Source organism: Benincasa hispida, chromosome 9 (genome assembly GCF_027475165.1).
Source record: "Benincasa hispida cultivar pf3 chromosome 9, pf3_genome.v1.1, whole genome shotgun sequence".
In the NCBI taxonomy this organism is placed as follows: Eukaryota; Viridiplantae; Streptophyta; class Magnoliopsida; order Cucurbitales; family Cucurbitaceae; genus Benincasa; species Benincasa hispida.
Window position 1 is genome coordinate 68,632,062 of NC_143486.1, and position 10,328 is coordinate 68,642,389.

Consider the following 10,328-nt stretch of genomic DNA (forward strand, 5'->3'; position numbering starts at 1 on the left):
ATCTTTTAAAGTTCAATCATTTATCAATCACAACTCTAAAATATAAACAAAAAATGTAATTTAACTAGAGATGTCCATGTAACTAGCGAACTCCGCCCCGAATGGGGTGGGAAATCCCCGACTAGATGGGAGAATGGGGTAGAGGGTGGGAAGAAAATTTTCCTTGTTGGCTAAATAAGGATGGGAATTGTATTCCCCGCCCCCGTCCCGTTTCCCCGCCTCACCCCTTGTGTATTTAATTTCAATTTTTATATATATAATTTTTAAATACTTTTTATTGAGTTAAGATTAGGATATGTTATTGTTTAAATTTTATGTTTCATAAATGATGAAAGTTAAATATTTTAATCTTATCTTTGTCACATATATGTGAGATACTTAACTATTTAAGTAAATAATAATAATAATAGCGATTTAAGTTAATTAATTCTTTTTTAAAAGAATCTAAAAGGGAAAAATTTCAATTCTCCATGGGGAATTCCCACCCTGATTCCCGTGGAAAATTTCGTAGGAATAAGGCATCTTTAAATTTAACATTTTACCTATTCAAGAATTAAAAGAATAAAAAATTATTTGTCTTTAAATGCAAGGTCAGAAACACATCTTATCGTTTTTTGATGTTTTTCTTAAATTTCAACGAATATTGAAAAAGTAATGGAACCTTTACAACCTAAGGAAAACATAAGGGGGCGTTTGATGGGGATCTTGAGTTGGGTTAACTTAAAATTGGTGGGTTTTAAACCCACCATTTTACCCCCTCATTTACTTCCCTCGTTTCACGCCCCATTTGCAGGTTCATTATTCTGCCTTCCCCCTCTCTCTTCTGTCACATGTAATTAATCACCACTCTCTCTTTTCTCACCTTATCCTTTCTTTCGTCGTTTGGTTTCTCTTCTTCGTTTGGTCTCTTCGTTCTCCCTCCGGCTGGAATGGGTTATACGTCTCTTTGTTTCTCCGGCTGGAATGAGTTGTATTTTTTTCATCTCTTCGTTCTTTGCTTTGGTTCCTCTGTATGTTTTTCTTTTTGTTTCTCTGTAAGTCTCTTCGTTTCTCTGATTTCGAATGGGTTTTTTGACTTCTCTGTATGTCTATTCCTGATATTCTTCTTTCGTTGCTTGTTAGATCTGATAGATACAAACTATTTTTTTTTTATAGATCTAACGATATTTCGATTTTTTTTATAGTAGATCTAGGTTTTTTCTTGTTCAATTTTTTTTTTTTTTTTTTTTGTGATTACTTTGTTCTATAATGAAGATTTGTATTAAATCCGTCTTGATTTCCTCATGCATGTTTGATATTATTTTTTTTATTCTGATTCCGGCTGTTCAAAGCAAAACCTTGATAATTTTTTTCTTCCTATTGTCTACGGTTCCACTAGCTCGAATGGGTTATATATATATATATATTTATTTATTTATCTATTTATATGTTATTAAATCCGTCTCTATTCTTCCTCATGCATGTTTGATATTCTTCCTTGAATCTTTGATGTTCTTCCTTCCTTGTTTGATTTTCTGATTCGAGATTGTTGAAGGTTCTATTTTGCGATTCCGTTTCCGGACTGTCCAAAGAAAACCTTGATAATTGTTTTCTTCCTACTGTCTACTATTCCACTTACTTGAATGGGTTTTGTTTATCCATTTATATGTTATTAAATTCGTCTTTGTTCCTCCTCATGCATGTTTGATGTTCTTCCTTCTAAGTTTGATTTTCTTATTCGGGACTGTTGAAGATTCTATTTTTCGATTCCGATTTTGGACTGTCCAAAGCAAACCTTGATAATTTTTTTCTTCCCACTGTTTACTGTTCCACTTGCTCGAATGAGTTTTTTTTTTAAATCCATTTATATGTTATTTAACCCATCTCTGTTCTTCCTCATGCATGCTTGATATTCTTCCTTCCATGTTTGATTTTCTTCCTTACAAACCTTTATAGTTTTTATAATTTTTTTTCTTCCTCTTACAATTACTGTTTACTGTTCTTTCCACTAGCCCAAATGGATTATATTTTTTTATCCATTTATATTGTATTAAATTTGTCTCTGTTCTTCTTTCCCTTGCTCATATCTATTCAGCTTTTTTACTGTTTTCCATACGTTTTTATCCAGATTTTCTCTTGCCACTTCAATATTAAATCATGTGTCCTTCCCTTGCTGTTTTTCTTATGTTTTTCCATCTAAATTGGAGGCAAGTTAATTCTTGGTAGGGGATGCAAACTGTGTTATTGGAGCTTGGTGGGGGTCAATCCACACAAGAACATGTCTGATTTCTATTTTTTTTTCCCTAAAGGTCATTGATGATTTGAAACTATTTTTTAGATTAAAAAATGGCATGCATCTATGTTTTTCCTTATCTTTTGAATGATTTTTTTTTTTGTTTATTTCCTTTGAATCTATTTTTCTTTATCTTTTGAGTATGATTTATATTTTAGTTTTATTTCTTTTCAACCTGTTTTCTGAGTGAATGTATTTTTTGCTTCATTTCATTAAATTTATTTTCAGCATTCAAACAAATTTAATTTTTGTACATTTAAAATTGACTTCAATTTTAAAGTCAATTTTAAAATTGTTGAAATTGTTTATTTTATTTGCTTGGAGTTGGATTTGTTCCAATAAAATAGCTTTTTGAAATCCTGAGGACTTCTAATTATGATATATTATGTTGTATTTATGTTCATTTTTAACTCAACCACCAAATTAATAGTGACCTGACCATTACTTAATTTATTTATTTTTTACTTTACTATCTTTAATATGGGTTTACTGTTTGAATTTATTGAGGTTAGGTGCACTTAAGTTTACCTAACCTTCCTCACCAACTCTACTTATTGTATTTTCTACTTATATCACTCCTTTGTAAACTGTGTTGATAAGTCCCTCAACCTTCCTTTTTATTTCAACTTTCTCTTAAATCCATTTTCCATTCTAGTATGTGTTCTTTGGCTGTTGCAATATACTTTGTTTCCTTCTTCCACCTCTAACCTCAACTTATTACACCCATATAAGGTATGATTCCTTCTTTCCTTATAATCGAATTAAGATATGTTGCTAACATTTTCTTGTTTTTGTTAGGCCCTCAACCGATTATTCTGCCCTCTAGTTGTGGACTGTCTTCACCATCACTCACTCTGAACATAAAAAGAGATATGATCTCATATATTTTATTACTACTTCAATCATATTAACATACATTATCATCATGGTCTAACTGTACTTCTTTTTCTTCCATGCAGGGCCCAAACTAATCGAACATACCTTTCGTGACTAGTTTGAGGTTTGTAAATTTTAAGTTCGGAATGATCTTCGTTACTATCTATTTCTTTCTTTCTTCTACTTGTTGAGGACTATTTACTTCAATTGTATCATGGTTATGTATTTTGGACTTGTATGTTGGACATTTTCCCACATTTTCTCCCTTGTGAGAATGTGGGATTTTTTCCCCTTTGTTTCTTGAAGAAGACTATGTCGAACACAAAGTTATTAAGAAAAATATTATCTTGTATTGTTAAATTTTAGTTTGTATCAATTTAAATCTTCATTTATCAAATGAATTCATTTCAGTCATAAGTTTTATCAAAAGTATATTCATTTACATCTTCCATTATCAAAAGTATATTAATTTATGAATATAGTATCAAACTTATAATTTTGTTAATTAAATCCCTACATTTTTCACAAACAAATGAATTTGAACTTAGAACTTTATTAATTACTTCCATTAGAACTTATAACTTTGTTAATTAATTCTGATGTTTTCAAATATTAATCCAGCATTAATTCTAATTGTTCACTTTATTAATCTAAACATAATTATATGTTTTGAGTGATTTTTAAAATAAGTCTAAGAAGTATTAAATAATATACTTATGAGAAGTCATTTTTATTTTACGGTTTAGAATGTACAAACTGAAATAAGTTTATAAGTTTATAAGTTTCAAACTATACTTTTATTAATAGTGAAATAAAAGTTTGAAATGTACAAATGTATTATTTATTAATAGTGAAATAAGTATACTTTTATTATTAGCGAATAAGTATACTTTTATCAATAGTGAGATAAAAGTTTTATTAATAGTGAAATAAGTTAAAAATGTACAAACTGAAATAAGTTTATAAGTTTGAAACTATACTTTTATTTATAGTGCAATAAGTGTTTGAAATGTACAAACATATTATTTATTATTAGTGAAATAAAAGTTTGAAATAAATTTTTTATTAATAGTGAAATAAGTTAAAAATGTACAAAGTGAAATAAGTTTATAAGTTTGAAACTATACTTTTATTTATACTGCATTTGAAATGTACAAACGTATTATTTATTAATAGTGAAATAACTATACTTTTATTTATAGTAATGTTTTTACTTATATACTTTTTAAGTTAAATAAAATGAAAAAGGTCTTACAATAAAATTTGAAAATTAATTAGGTATATGAAAATCCAAATATGTCAAGTACTATAATACTTATGTCGACTTTTGTCACTATTACGTTAGAGACATTTAAAATGTGTCAACTACCATACCTAGTTGCACACTTTAGTTTTTTTTATAGGTAGTAATGGTATGTATGAGAAGACCCTTATACCATAACCTCTACATCCTAATTCCCCAGAAAAACCATTCACTTCAACGTTGATTACTGGTATTGACTACCCATGTCTTGAAATTATAGATAGATGGGAAAACATAAATTCTATGTCGTTTTCTAGGCTGGGAGGGCTTGGCCACCGACTCTAGGGTCCTGAGGGATTCAATTGCACGACCGCACAAATTGAGGGTTCCAAAGAGTATAAAAATCACTCATGTATATAAGCAACATTCAGTTACTCCATTAATAAACATGTATTACAATCCCGAAAATGGTACAGGGTACTACTATCTGTGCGATGCTGGCTACCCAAATGCTGAAGGATTTTTGGTTCCGTATAGAGGGGAGCGTTGCCATCTCTCAGACTGGCATGGAGCGGGCAACGCACAGACAACACCGAGGGAATTTTTTAACATGAAGCATTCATCAGCAAGAAATATTATCGAGTGACCGTTCGAACTTTTGAAGTGCCGATGGCCAATTCTTAGGGGCAAATCCTTTTACCCGGTTGGAAGTCTGACAATGGGACCTGCCGACCGGGACATCTACAACATTTGGAACGCATAATGGAGGATAAGTTTTCGGGGTATGGCTTAAACCAGAACACTATCTATAACGACCCGACCCTCTAGGACTTAAGTTAGGCCATTACTAAACACATGCATGCATGGAACTTAAAATGACATCCTTTTATAGTGAAATAAATACTAAATAAATAAGTTGAACTCAAAAGACCTTCATTAAATTTAGATATTAAAAACAGACGATAGGGTACCCATAAATCATAAATGATAATAAATAGGTCTGAAAACAAATCTTAATAGTAAGTTTCAAACATCAAATTGAAAGTTGAAAAATATGGACAGAAATCTAAATATCATGAGCAGAAGCATAAAACTGGTCCCCAATGGCTCGTTCAAGGATTCCTTGTCATTCGCCAGTACGTCCTTGCCCTTACTTGAAACATAAACATGAGAAAGGGTAAGTATAAAATACTTAGTAAGTAACCCCACTACTGGGGCCGGACTAGGCATCTATGTTCTCTAGATGCCTACATCTGGTGGAATATAAAAATTGCTCTAGTCCTCATGGGACACATACATACATGCAAAATTGGTTTTATCCTACTGTAGTTAAATATGCCTACTACCTCTGGTGAATCCCGAAGGAAACACAATATCTTGTGAATCCCGAAGGAAACACAATCTGGTGAATCCCGAAGGAAATACAATACCTAGTGGGCATCTAACTAATCAGTAAAGACACTATCACAGTCTCAACATCATAGCTATACAATATGCATATATGCCTCTATATCCTCATATCAAATACACCCTCAGTGAATCAAGTATCACCTCTTACTAGCATGCAAGTCTCTACGCGCACAAATAAATCTTTTAGATTCTCATACAAGAATATATATCGGTCATACTATACTATCCATCTATCATGTTATCGTTCTGTCATAATATTCATCTATCATGCTGGCATATATCTAGTGTCTGGCCCCTGGGCAGTTCCAGTAGTAAGATTACTTACTTTGATATTAGGTTGAACCAAAAATCAATTGAATCTTTGTGAAATTCTTGAATTCTTAATCGAGCCAAATATTTGAGCAACTAACCCCTTCTAATCTCCACAATCTTTGGATTAAATCCTAGTACATAAACCAAAATAAAATTTAACCTTTAGGTTCACACCTAAGCGTTTAATCAAGCCAAAATCAGGAACAAAACTTAATAACTTAATTCATATAAATTACATTCAAACTGAACAAGCCACAAAGCCCCAAATCTTACCAAAATTCTTGCTGAAATCACCTTAACTCTGCTTGACAGCACGCTAATGACATTTTAAACTCCTTCATACTTTCAAATTCAACCTCCAAAATCACGATTGAAATGATAATTAAATACGTTATTTATTGGGTATTCAAGATCCTCAACAAAATCATGAAAATCATTTAGATCTTATCCCAAAATACGAACCTCATGACGGCGTTCGATAGAGGACATCGACTGGAAGAGAGGAGGACCAACGACGAGCAGATTCGACGACGTGAAGGTCGGAGCGGCGCGATTGCAACTTGATGGAGGAAAGGATGTGGACGTTGGCGGTGCGGCAGCCAAAGTTTGTCTAAACCATTGAGAAAGTGAGAAAGTGAGGGTCTGAAAATTCCATATTTCTTTTCTTTTTAATTCTCCACCACACAAATACGTAAGTAGTATATATATATATATATATCTTCTCCTTAATAAATATGTCATATCAAACTCAAATCTTTCACCTATTCTCCAATTAATTAAATAAACTTAAAAATAAATTCACCAACTTTAAATCACTTCTTTCCAAAAATTCTAAATCCCAAAATTAAATTCTAACTTTCCAAATTAACTTGAATCTAAATTTACAAATCTTTTTAAGTACTTGATTTTATTCTTTAAATAAATTTTGGATCCAAGTTCCAAAATTAAAGAGGGTAAAATCTTAAAACCACAATTTTCTCTTTTCCCTTTCAAATTTCACAAAAACTCAAAAGTTATTATACAAATAATTCAATTATTCCTTCCAATTAATTTAAAACTCATACTCGAACAATCCACATTAACCAATAAAACTTCTTCAACTGTAACAATTTGTTTCCAAATTATAAAGATTAGGAAATTAAAACTCAGCAATTTGAGATAATTAACTTAATTTTTCCTAAAAAATGGGGATGTTACACTATCGAATGTAAGATTAGAAGTCTGAAGAAACAATATTCGGCAATAATGAAAATGTTAAATCAATTAGAGTTCGGATGGAATAAGGTGTTTAAGTGCGTTCAGGTGAAAAGGGAGATCTTCGACGTCTGGGTTCGAGTAAGTTTTTTAAAATATTGAACAATATACATCGAACCTGTTTTTGTATAATTTCTAATATTGCTCTCATATACGAATGCAGAGTCATCCTAACGCGAAGGGATTGTGGAACAAGTCATTCCCCATTACGATGAACTATTAAGTGTGTTTGGGAAGGATAGGGCAACCGGGTACTATTGCGAGCCACCAGTGGTGATGACATCAAATTTGTTCTGGGAAATGGAAGACGAGATTTGGCTAAGGTCACAAGAATACCCTACCCCTGATAACGAACAAACTCAACTGCCTTAGGATGCAATTGAAGAAGATCAAGGAGATATATCCACGGGGAGAGCAGTTGTACCAGATATTTCCACCGACAGAGCGAGAGTATCAGCGAAGCCATTTAGAGGGAGTAAAAGGAAACGACTCACCTTCCAGAACGAAATGATCGACACATGCGATCAACTGCTGATATGTAGTCAGCGCACATGGACAGACTCGTTGCGTGGAAAGCCAAGAAATATGATATGGAATTTGGACGTCAGAAAGAGGTAGTTCAGGCCATATTTGGTATTGAAGGGCTCACTAAAGATGATAGATGTGACCTGATTGATATCATTGGCACAGACATACAAAAAACAGACCTCGTCCTAACTGTACCAGAAGATAAAGGACTATGGTACTGCACAAGTCTACTTGCTCGGACCCACTAAGCTGGCCACCTAATATTTTAACCCCAAAAAAATATATTTTGTGAATTTTTTTGGGAACGACCACATGTTCGGTCAATTGATATTATTTTTGTGATCTTCTGAAAAATGTTACTGTACTACATCACATTCTCACCATCAATAATTAAATGGAAGGTAATTATCCTATATACAATTTCAGTTCCAGATATACTATTCATATTATATAAAAATAAAATGTTAAGTTATCCAGTGTACATGATGTTAAGTTAGCAAGATTCAATATATATATATATACAATATACCAATTCATTAGTAATTGGGATAATTATCTTCAATATACATACATACAATATACAATATACCAATTAATTGAGCAGCAATATGAAATGTATTTTTGTGGTGTGTTTTACAGATTGAAGAGAATTAGAATTATTACAATTTTTGAAAAGAATATATATAAAAAATAATCTATTATGTTCTACAAATTGGGATAAAAATTTGAGATTGTTCAGTTTATGTCATAAATTATTTGAGAAATAGGTGTATATTTTAAAATTAATCAACAATAGCAAAGCATAAAAAATGAAATAAAAAAACAAACATAAAAAAATATAGAACTAATCTCATTCACAAAAAAATTGCATCAAATATTCCAACTCAACTCAAAACTCAAACACAGACTTCCAAACTTAACTCAACTCAACCATGCACATCAAACACAAACAATAATTACCAACTCAACTCAACTTTGTACAATAAACATAAACAATGTAACTCCCCAGATAATAATTACCAACTCAACTCTCTGCTTTTATCACGCACCAAACGCCCCTTAGATTTGTTTTTTTTTTTTTTTTTTTTTGAGATGTGTTATATGTTAAATTATACTGCCTTTGACAAACACATCTATTCATTAAAAATTACAGGTTAGTTCCTAAATTTTTTTAGGCAACACTTTTATCCCTTTATTTGTTACAAATTAGCCTCTAACTTTAATATGGGATATTTAGTCTATATATTATATTTTATAGAGTTAATCCTATTTTTATGCATGTGAAATGTAAATTGCTTTTTATCATTCTCCATTATAGATATGGGCTACTTGTTTCTTGGGCATCATAGATTCTCATGGAGTAAGCATCTGAATACCACGTTTGTTTTGCGATATTGTAAGATGCCCTCGACATCTAAAGATTTTTGGACATCTTAGGATGCCCGAATGGAGGGCATTTGAAGATTTTTGGATGCCCTCATGAAAGATGGGTTTTCCAGATTCCCGAGTTGAAGGCATCGATATTTTCCATTTTTGTCCTTTCTTTTTATTTTATTTTATTTTATTATATATAATTTTCATTTGCATTATATAACTAAAATAAATATTGTCAACTATATATATCATATATATATATATATCGTAATTCTTATTTTTTTAGTAATATATTTAAATTTAAATTTAAATGAATATTTATTTTATAAAAAATCTTAAACTATGATATATTATTTTGTTGAAAAAATAACATATAAAAATAATTTAAATTTTATTAATTTTAAAAGAAATTCAATTTGATAAAAATAAATATATTATATAAGTTCAAATTATATCAAATTAATTATAAATTAATAAATAATCGTAAGGGCATTCTTGAAACATTATGTAAATTTAAGATATTTTCGATTAGAAATCCTACGAAACTAACACAGTGATCAAAATATTTTCAAATATCTGCAAAAATATTCCTACAAAATAAACATGGTAATCTAAAGATGCTGAACATTTATAATTTTTAATATCTATAATTTTAGACATTTAAGATTCCAATTGTCTACATTTCAAGAAATAAACAGTCCCTTAACGAGTTTTTTCAATAGGCATATTTTAAACTATAAATATTAAATCAATTATATAAATAAAGTTCAAGACACTAGATTGCATTATTTATTTATTGTAACATGGTAAAATTTAGCAACTAATATGTTATTTCAATTTTTCAATCAGGTGTACTAACCACATTATGATTCAAAAGCTTTCCCAAATTCTAAGTAATTGCTTGGATTCGGATTTAGAACAACTAGCACTCGTTTTTATTACCTTTCAAGACCATCTTATATCATTTTCTTGTTTGCAAATTTTGGAAACACATGCCTTTGTTATTTTGTCAATCTTTTCCATTTTTACCAAATGCCTCTACACATTTTTTTTATTTGT